We start from the raw sequence: 11,414 nt of genomic DNA on the forward strand, positions 1-11,414 counted from the left end.
GAATTACAATCTTCCATCTCTCAGCTCAATGATTTGACCCACTGTACATAAGACTGTATATCACATTGTTATCAATGTTCTATGAACAATTCATTATGTGGCACAAGGCACAAAAGGTAATGGACACATTCTAGAATTGAATATTTTAAGGATTTACCTTTTCTTCTGTTTTGTAGCCGTTTCTATCCATCATATTCATAAATTGAACATGAAATATTTGGGTTGCCATAAAGCATATATTTATCTTAATATATTTCTGTAAATATAGGTATTTAAAAAAAACTAAAGTTGATCTTACATGTGCTCTCACAAAATTTTTTTCTCTTTGGTAGTTATATATTGTCATTTTCTTGGGTAATAGAATATATTCAGGTTTTTCTTTATTTCCCATTAATTATATGATAAAAGATAAAACTTTAAATAATTACTCATGTATCCTATATGCATGCATTAAAATCAGATAGAGCACTGTCACTGAAAGGTTATGTCACTCAAGAATTCATTAAATATTCATTAGCCTCACCTCAGGTAAAGGTGTCCTTGTTTACATATTTGCAGATTTGCATATGCATGCTCTGAGCAAGATTTCAAAAATGTTTATGATCTTATGACCACCTTAATTATGAATTCCCAAATAGATATTTGTGAAATCCTCATCCAATGTGGTCATTATTATTTTTTTTTTCCTACCAGGTCCTTTATGCGGTTCAATATACAAGGTGACACCAAGATAAGACAAGTGAAGTTCTAGTTTAGGTGTCTCCCACTCCCTCCCCTGAATCCTGATCCAGAAGTGCCACAGCCAGTAGAGGTTTGGGGTACGGTGCTTGGTCGTGGGGAAAGCTGCTGTGGTTGGCCTGGCAGGTGGGGAAAGGGGAAGGTGTCACTTCTGCACAATCTGAATGACGTCCTCCAATGCATGGTCTTTACCCACTTTTTGAGGATTGTGTTTCACAGAGAGATCCCTAGACCAGAGTTTATTTAAATTCTTTGATAAGAGTTTTGTGAATCTTCAAGCAGAAATCCTCCCCCGTGGTCTGGGGTAAGGCAGCAACACTGAGGATGTGTAATCTGGCAACTGGCCTTTGGGTCTGGTGTAAATCCTCACTAGTTTCAGATAGGCTCTGATCTTTTCCAAGAAATCATCAAAATTCCAGCAGTGATGGGCAGAGAATGGTACATGGTGAAGTACCTTAAAAATGATGTCCAAATTCTCAATGGAGACCTGATCACTCTTATTTAACACATAGATATAGTGGATATAAACTCCGCTTCTTCCCACCACATCAATGATGTCATCCGCTGTGGCATCGCTATGTGGAGTCACATAAGCATTATGAATTTTATATTCAGCCAGAATGCTCTTCACGGTTTCAGCATCCAGCTCACTCTGAGGGCGAGTGACCGTGAGATAAATGCCTCCTTTATCTTTCTTCTTAAAGCCAGTGTTAGGGAGTTTGCTGTTCAAGAGAAAGCCAAAGACTACCAACTCATTTTCAATTATCTTTTTATGTCCAAAGGGTTTCAGGACATCCAGAACAATCCAGATCAAGTTTACATTCGAGACACTGCAATGACTTGACGGCTTCTACCTTTCCCATCCTTGGCAGGCTCAATAATACATGTGAGATCCAGGAGCTGGATCTTGGCACCTGTGTATCTGATGACACCGGGCACAGAGGTCAGAATAGCCAACTCATAGGCTGCCATCTCCGAATGTACCCCAACCAGGTTACTGAGCAGTGTTGACTTCCCCACAGATGGAAAAGCTGCAAACCCAATTCTAGTGTCACCTGTCTTGGCCACATCAAAACCTTCTCCTGGCCCACCACCACCACCTTTTGGAGTAATGAGGTCTCTGCGAAGCTTAGCAAGGCAAGCCTTAACCAGCCCTGGGTAACGTGCTGTGGCTTTGTTCTTTTGAGGAATTTTTCGATCTCCACGACCTCGGCTAAGATGCTGCTAACACTGGTGAGTTCCTGGAGGTACAGTAGCCTCTATACTGTCTATCTCTGTCACACACCCCCGGTACTTCCTACTTCTCGCGAGAGACAGCACGGAGTGGTCTCCTCTCTCTCAGCCAATTGCCCCTCACCCCCGCCCCACCTCCTTTTGGAGGTTTTCTGTCATTTCTTTATTGGGGCGAGGGGTGTGTCATTCAGTATGGACCTCTGTGTTGGCCCCCATGTGCACACAGGTATGTATTGTCAAAAACCAAACTGCACAGTGAGTAAAACAAAGCAGGAAGATGAGTTTATTCCAAGGATTTCGACCTGCAAGCTGGGAAACTCAATGTTATGGGAGCAATGAGTTCCAAGTTGCTCACAGACTAAAGGTTTTTATGGGGTAAGTGCAAATGTTATTTGGCTTTTTAAGTTCATTGATTACCTAGTGGTCTTCTTTATCCGGATCAGGGTAGCTGAGTCAGGGGAAGGAGGAAGCCCAGAGATGGCATGAACAGACTTGGCCTTTGGGGATTGGCTGGCGTCTGTCCTCTGCTGATTTATGAGAAAAGCTGTACATTCCTGAAATTTAGGTAAGGTTAAGTTTCGTTTTTCTTTAATGCACCTGCTTTGACCAACTCCATTTTGTCCCCAGTGTGACTCCATTTTTTTTTTGGTTTTACAGTATACTTGTGTGTATATACACGTCCGCACAAGGCCAGAGCTCTGGTGGGCTGGGGAGGTCAAGCTCTTTCACAAGAGGATGTTAGGAAGAGACCGAATCCTTTGGATGGGTGGCTTCTGAGGCTGCGGCTCTAGCCTGGCGGGAAGCCAGCTCTATCTGAACGCCAGGGTGCAACTGAGAGAGCTGGGGGCCCGGAAGGGCTGGGCTGTGAGAGGAGCGTGGATGGACAGAGCAGCCTCCGTCTCCCCACCCTGCTCTGGACTGGTGGCCAGGTCCAGCCCTGCCCCTGAGGCAGGTCATCAGGCTTCTAGTGGAGGGGCCCTGAAGACCCCTAGTGCTTCATGGGACCACTTCTTGGGCCCTTCTCCATGCCATGCCCGTCAGAATCCATGACTCTTCATCTTTCATCATAACTTGTAGTGATCAAATGTTTGGGGATGGGATGATAAGTTGAATTATTGATTATAATAAAATTCCATATGGGAGGTTTCATGAACTGTGGCTTAAGAACCATTAGCGACTTGGCAGATTGGTGTGAATTACACTGTTGTCTCTTTCACCATTTCTCTCCTTCCAGGCTGTAGTGTTTACAAAACAGACGCTAAAGTGGAGATTTAGCAGTTTCCACATTATCTATGATTTTTGAGATATTATGTTAAAAGGAAAGATTGCAGAATTTAGAGTAAGGAAAAACTGCAGCAATTTGATTTTTTTCAAAGGTTTTGTTATGAAAATTGTGGGTCATTAGGTTTAGTTAATAATAGAGAAGACTTTGGATTTTATTATGAAAGGGATGGTTTATTCACATACAGAAAAGGGTGCGTTGATTAGCAGTTAGTATGTGGTGACTTCGAATAAACTTTGCCAAAAACTCCCCTAATTTCAGCATTTGGCAGGATTTGGCTGGTATAGCAGAAACAATATATCATATTTTTAGCTAATCACTTAACAGTTTTTTTAGGACATACTTGAAGGCAACATACAGACATGCAGACAAGATGATTCTAGAGATAAGTAAACTTTTAGCTTGTTATACCAATGTAACAGAAGATTCCTATATAGAAGTTACCCAACTAATTGGCACATTTCTGTTGAAATTTATTAATGACTTAAGACACAGAGCCATACTTATGAAACTGATCAACATTCATCTAGCAGTACAAAATTGATAGCTAATACAATCTAGAGTAGAATCAGAATTCAGAAATATCTCTAGAGTTGGAAATAAAGGGCTGAATTTAATAAGAAGTTATATAAAATGTCCAGAATAGGCAAATTCATAGAGACAGAAAGGAGATTAGTCGTTACCAGGGCCTGGGGGAAGTGGGGAACACAGAGTGGCTACTAATGAGTGGTTTCATTTTGGAGTGATGAAATATTTTGGAATTAGATAATGGTAGCGGTTGCATAATTTTGTGAATATACTAAATTGTACACTTTAAAAGGGTGAATTTTATGGTAAGTGAATTATATCTCATTGAAAAGTTTAAAAAAGCATTTATGGTTAATAAACTGGGAATAGAAGAAAAACTTGTGAAGTATAGGAGGAAATTGAACACAGTAAAGAATTTTTATCTTGCACATGTAACCAGGTGAACTCTAGTTGCATTCTCATGAATTCGTGCATTAAAAAAATGAATAAAAATAGAAGTATATTGCTTCCATTATTATTTAGCATTGTTTTAGATATTCTAACCAGGTTATATGTTTTAAATATTCTAACTTGATATATAGCATATTTAAATACTGAGAAAGAGAAGGCAATATTGTATTCAATGCACATGATTTGATTCTCTGTACAGAACACACAAAGGATTTAAAAAGAAAAAAATTAGATTTGAAAGAATTCAAAAAGGTGGCTGGATAAAAAAGAATTGTTCAAAAAAATCAATAGCTTTCCTATATGCTATCAATAAACAAATACAAAATGAAATGGGAAAGAGAGCTTATTCACAATAACAGTCTAAATAATAAAATACTCAGGAGTTAAATTCATGAGATATGTGCAAAGATGAAATGCTCATATGTGTCTCAGAGATGGGTAATTGTGGGAAATTGAATCAAAACAATTTCGTATGTGGGCATATATGCATTTTTCTAGGTAGAGAATCTAAAACTTCCATCAGATTATCAAATGGCTTTAAGAAACAAGAAAGTTTACATATCATTGCCCATAAAGCAGCAGTATCTAGAACAGTATAATAAGAATACATTGATAAATATGTAGAATAGCTCGATAGACAAATAAGTTGCAATAGACAAATGAATTGAAGCATACAGAAAATAAAAAATTAGGGACCAGTATATTTAAGTATTTCATGTATGATAAAGGTGACATCTCAAATAATAGGAGAAAGAATGGATTATTAAAGAGTTTCAAGAAAATAGATAATTACTTAGAAAAAGTAAATATAGTTTTCTACTTCTTTGCATACACCAAAATTTCAGATTTATTAAAGATTTTATATAAAAATTAAATTATAAAAAGTATTCGAAGAAAATATAGGTGAATTTTTATGTAATGTATGAGTCTTGAAGAAAATCTCAAATAAACCATGATTAAGAAATGAATATTCTTTTAAATACAGGATAATATAGGAACTTCACGTAGAGTAGAAAAGGCAAATAACGAATCAGGAAAAGCGTTGCAATATATATGATAAGGTTTAATGTTGTTAATACCTAAAACTCTAAAAGTACTTCAAAGAGAGAGATCAAAAGAAAAGTGGTCAAAGGCCAAGAAAAAAGCAATTTCTAAGAAGAAATACAAGTAACTAGTAGACATGTAAAATGTTCAAATATGGTAGAAAGAAAATTCAAATGAAAGAAATTCAAATTTAAATAGCGATAATATAGCACTGGCTAATATTAAGAAGTCTCGTTAATACTCGGTGTTTAAGCTGGAGTTAGGAAATGGGCTTTCTGTTCACAGACTGATCATCAAGATCTAAATTGCCATCCTGTTGCTGAATGGCAATTTGCCAATCTCTATCAAAAGCCTTAAAAATGTGTGTAAACTTTGATCGAGTAATCACTGTTCTCAGAATGTATCCTAGGGAAATTATTGTGTAAATACTCAGAAATGTATATTTGAGAATTGTTTTGCGGCATTTTTTATAATTGTGGAAGTTTTAAACAGTATTAGGTAGGTTAAATGAATTGTGGCTGTGGCAATAAAAATTTCCAAAAATAGCCATAATAATATTTTCAGTCCCACATGCTCTTCCTGAACCTTGTCAGTACCCCATTTACAGTGTGAGTCTGTTTTCCCTCCCCCTGAACCTAGGCAGGACTTTGTGGCTCCCTCACTGAATAGAATATAATGAAAATGAAATTGAGTGACTTTTAAAGACAATATGACTTTCTACCTGGCTCTCTCTCTTTTGGGAGTTTTCTCCCTTGAAACCCAGCTTGTTGTGTTTCCATGTTGTGAGGAAGTCCAGACACATGGCAAGGTCACTTGTAGGTGTTCTAGCAGAAACAACTAGGGTCCCTGCTGACAGCCAGGAACTACTAGTCATGTAAGTGAAGGAGATTTCAGATGATTCCAGCCTCCAGCTTTTGAGCCACTACGGCTGGTTCTAAGTAGAGCAGAGACAAGTCGTTGACCTCTTCCCAATAGCAGATTTGTGAGCAAAATAAATGTTGTTTTAAGTCACTGTGTTTTGAAGTGGTTTTTTACATAGCCATAGTACCTGGAACAATGTTACATCTAAAACTGGAATATTGTGAAGCCATTCCAAATGAAAATATAGATGAATAAATATGTATCTTCAAAATTTTAAAGACATTTACAAAGTGCAACTTAGGAAAAAGGTAGATCATGAGTATATATAATTACATTTTGTGTGTGTACACAAAAATGCACATAAATATCCAACAGCCACCATATATGCATAGAAAAAGAGGTTGATAAAATATTTATCAAAATGTAAATGGCAGTTGTCTTCAAATGTTTGGAATAAAGGGATGATTTCTACTTAATTTTTATTCTTGCTCATCCTACTTCTCTTGCTGTATTATGTAATTTTTCTACAAGTGGACATTGATCATTTTTTCAATAAGGATGAAACAAATTTGGACTTAAATTAATAATCAACAGGTGAAGTACAGAATATAGAGCAAACTGGCTCAATGACTGGTCATAAGAAAAAGACAGGTATTTTAGTTGATTATAAGTTCAAAATCAGCCAACAGTGTGCTGTAACTGCCAAAATGTTAATAATGCAAACTTACGTAGCAATTACAAAATTTTAGAGTCCAGAGGACCAGAGGGAATAGTCCTACTATACGACACACAGAATAGATCACACTTTGAGGTACCACAGATTAAGAAGGACGGCAACTGAATTTCTTCCAGAAGAGACTGACCCAGATGGAGGTAAGGCCTGAAACAGGGTTATATGAGGGACAGCAGAAAAATGGGGAATCCTGTCATGTTAGAAAAGAAAAAACATAGCAGATACAGGTTCTGGAGCAAGGGGGTTAGATTTCATCTGGATAATTTCAGAGAGCAAGAATTAAACAATAAATGAAAACCTCAAAGAGACAGATTTGGCTCAATTGAAAACAATACTTCCAATTAAATTGAACTATTCAAAAATTGAAAGGACAGCCAGAGAATGGAATTAAGAATCCTTGTCTCTGGGGTTGAGGTTCCCAGGTGTCAGGATGTGTGGAGAGGAACTCTGCACTTCATGGGAGGTCTAGCTGGGTATCATTTCAAGTCCTGTCCTGGCCAAAATCTACAAAAGTCTCTGTCATAGAATCAGAGCCCCCCCAATCATACCCTGTCTGGGCTGGACTCTGTCAAGTCACTCTCTAGTATACCTTTTTGTAACAGCCTCATTTTCTGAATTCCCAATCTTTGCTAATTAGCACAGTTGAGCTAAGTTTGGCAGTGATTTTTCTCAGAATTAAGGACTCAGATTTCTGAAGATGAAGTGTGTCTTAATTAAGTCTCCTCATTAAAACTCCCCAGCTTTGATTGTCAGTGCCTATCTCTACACAGCACATAATAGACATTTGGCCATTTCCTATGTAATTTGATTAATGTAGACAGCTCATCTTAGTCATTCAGCCCCACAAAGTGAATTTTTAGGCTTATTTGTCCAGATGGGCTATGTAGATCTGCTTTTTATGTCCATCTTTTAAATGGGGTTCCTGACACACCTGAAAACTCTGGTTAGATATAAATACAAGAATGTATCAAGTCGTTTTAAGGAAAAATATATTTCCTTCTTTTTCTACCAGCAATTATGAGGAACTAGTTTAAACAGATCATTTGAAAGAAAAATAACGTCCTCTACAAGTTTTGTTAAGACCCATGTAATTTTCCTACTGTGAGAGTCCTCACCTCTGGCCCTGGCCTCTCCCTGTTAAAGTTAGCCAGCACTGATAGATTTCAGGAGGTCTGTATTTATGATAAAACTTCCCCCTACCTTACTTTGTTAAAACGTAGGCACAGGTCTCTACAAGCTTGATATTTGGGCCAAATGGTTCTGTACTTCCCTCCACACCTCTCCTTTGGTTTTGAAAACAGAAGGAGGTGAGAGAGGGTTATGAAATTCAGAGCATACTCTCAGAAAATATATGGTTTTATTCTTATGAGATACATTCAAATAACTGGACCCAATATGTGTCATTGAATCATAAGCCAATTTTATGGTATCTGCAAAATGATTAACTTTGATTTGTTAAGCTGTACCTAAAATGAATTTAGACGGTTCTTAATAACATAATTCAGTCAAAATATTACATAATAATAATAACAGAGAAACTCTTTGTATAACATTCAGGAGAAAATAAAGACACATTATAGGTATTTAAATATTCCATTTACTAGAAACAATGTCTCTTTGGAATATATCTAGTAAAACCACATAAAGCAGTCACTGTGGAAATTCAAAAAGACAAATTCCCATTTAGAAGATAAATAAGAACAGAAGCAAAAAAAGTAGAGATATGTGAATATATGGCATATTTGAAAGGTTTTTATTAATACCTTTGGAAAGCCTTTTTAGCAAAAATTCACAGAGCAAATTATCTTCAGATGATCTGCACTGACTGCTACTAGTCGAGACAGAAATCACTTTCAAATAAAATTATTCCTAGGAATAATCTATATATGGCTAACTTTTGCTTGACTAGTTGTGAAAATTCCGGAACTACTTGGCAAATTGTGAAATGTCCTTTTTCTTGCAGGAAGATCCATATAATGGTGGTTGGGAGAGGAGGACTTGCATCGATTCCTATTCGCCTGCTTGAATGGGACCCATTGAATTGGATTTATCAATTAATTCCCACCAGTGATTTCTGTTTGCTTGGCAAGCAGCCCCTGAATGCTATTACTTTTTATTGATCAAACACCAAAGAAATTGTTATCTCATTGACAGATATGAATATGATATAGAAACAAAAACAAACACTCTCCCTAAAAAAGGAAAAAACATCCACATTTTAGCCTAATAATATTCTCTGAGTGTAAAGGACTAGAAGATGAACATAGTATTAGAACATGATGGTCCCTTCATTTTCCCCTGGGAGTAGTTATATATTTACCTGAATTATGGACTGATCATTAGGTTTGAAAGAATCTCAAGTTTGAATGTCAAATTTGTAGTCATTACTAAGGATACGCTGAGAAATCACCACCATGTTTTCAGATGTTGTCACCTTCTCTGCCTTTGTTCCATCTCTAGTCATCTTACTCTCTCGCAGGTTGTAGCAGTGGTTGAATTTACGGGTTTTGGGATATGATGATCTGGTTCTCATCCCACCTCTATCACTTACCAGCTGTGTGACTTGGGCAAATTATTTAACATTTTTACACTCTGGATTCTTTATCTTTAAAGTAGGGATAATACTTCTATGCCATGATTTTGTGAAGATTAAATACACTAATGCAAGTAACGTGCTTAGTGAAAGGCCTAGTGGAGGCTGATAGTGTAGGACTCAATGGTTATGGCCATTATTGCTATTATTACTTGAATAGTGTTTGGTGTACACAAAGGAAAGAGATAGCAAACCTTGCTCTTTGTGCTGATTCTGCTCTCCATTAGTTTGTGTGTGACTGAGCAGGAATTTTCTTTTCTGTGTGCTATGTGGTTGCTATTGTTCATTATTTTTTGTACATTTCAGCATTCTTTTCAGGAGAATAATGTGCCAGGCTTGAGGATTCACTACATAAAAGTGGCATCTGCCAGCCATATCCCTAAGAAACTATTTTAATTTACAGGAACCAAGTGTCTGAAATTTGAGAAGTATACCACTGCAAGAAGGATTTCTTTATTTAGTGACATAAAACTTTCTTTTTCTAGAAAAAGTATTTCAAAGAAATCAAAAGAATAATTTGTCTTTTCTTAAGAGATAATTTATACACTGTGATTTCTTTAGTTCCAAGGAAATGCAAATGTCATTTGGAGTCAGATTAAGTGAGGAATCTAGGTTCAGCTATAAACTTGTTGATAACATCAGTGGTTCTCAAACCTGGCAGCTCATCAAGATCCTCTGGGAAGCTTTTTAAAATAAAGACGTCTGTAAAAGCACGGTCTGCTGGGAGCTGACTAGCTGCAGGAGGAGGCAGGGGTCTGGTTACAGTGTGGATTAGTGGAGGTCTTGGACTCTAGGCAAGAGGGGATGGGAGTATCAGACGAGGACTTAAGCTAAGAACATGTCAGGTTATGAGACCCCTGGTGCTGTCACATCCTTCCTATTGTTCTGGTGCTCTGAGTTTTGTCCTGACTCCTTTGATTTCCTTAGAAATAAAATTTGTCAAATCTATAGACAGTAAATTAATGGCCCAGTTATGGTCACATATTTTGCATCTGCCATCAACATGTCCTCGCAAGGGTAAGAATCCTTGAGCTGTGAGAGTAATTTACCCCAGAGGCAACCTGAGAGACCAGGAGGCATAGGACTAGGAATGGACAAAAAATCTTCTATGTTTGACTCAGTTGAATATACCTGATTTTAGCATCTGCTTTAAAGGTGCCTACTTCATTCTGAGAATATGGATGGTTTAGGGAGGGTTTAAAGGCTTATTCTAACACATAGGATCCATCTTATACAACCTCCCAGACTGTCACCTCTCTAGTATTTTGAAGTGCTGGTATGACTTCCAAAGGAGATGTTTTCATGATTCTAAGACCTTTGTTTGAAGTCAGAGGGCAGTAGCATAGCTTTTGTTTTGTGGCATTTGGAAAGAAGCTATACTTCCTTTAGTTTTCCTCACTTCAGTAAATGCAGGATGATCCTAAATTCCTGTGTGCCTGGTGTTGTAGAGTGCAAAACAGCCACAATACTTTGCAGTAATTCTCACCAAAAGGTGGAGTCTTGTTTCTCACCCCTTAAATTTGGCCTTGTGACCTTCTTTGATACGTTGAATGTAGTAGAAACGATGAGTTACAAGCTGTAATGAGTTATGAGCCTCGGCCTCTAGAGACATTGTAGCTTCAACTTTTGTGGCTTAAAGAACCCTGTTGCCACCATGTAGGTGAGCCAGCCTGGTGGATGATGAGAGACCAGTGGCACATTTGCTCTCATACTCCTAGCTCACAATAGCCAGACGTGTGAGCCTAGAGTGATCCAAAGGCCATCTTAGATCATTTAGCAGCCAATTGGCCTTCTACATTCCGCCTGTGAGCCCAGAGGAAATAAGCTAAGCAGGCCCAGACCACAAAATGCTCCTAACTGACTTGTACAATCATGAGCTAAATAAATGTTGTTTAAATCCAGTGGGTAGTATGTCATGTAGCAAAAGCCAGCCGATACACCTGGGACTGTCC

At 37.7% G+C, this 11,414-nt stretch overlaps 1 pseudogene; it reads right to left on the reverse strand.

The window, feature by feature from the left end:
• Positions 1-883: 883 nt before the first annotated feature.
• Positions 884-6,149, reverse strand: LOC131399966 (developmentally-regulated GTP-binding protein 1-like; annotated as a pseudogene).
• Between the last annotated feature and the right edge of the window lie 5,265 nt (positions 6,150-11,414).

This window comes from Diceros bicornis, chromosome 3 (genome assembly GCF_020826845.1).
Source record: "Diceros bicornis minor isolate mBicDic1 chromosome 3, mDicBic1.mat.cur, whole genome shotgun sequence".
NCBI classification, from domain to species: domain Eukaryota; kingdom Metazoa; phylum Chordata; class Mammalia; order Perissodactyla; family Rhinocerotidae; genus Diceros; species Diceros bicornis.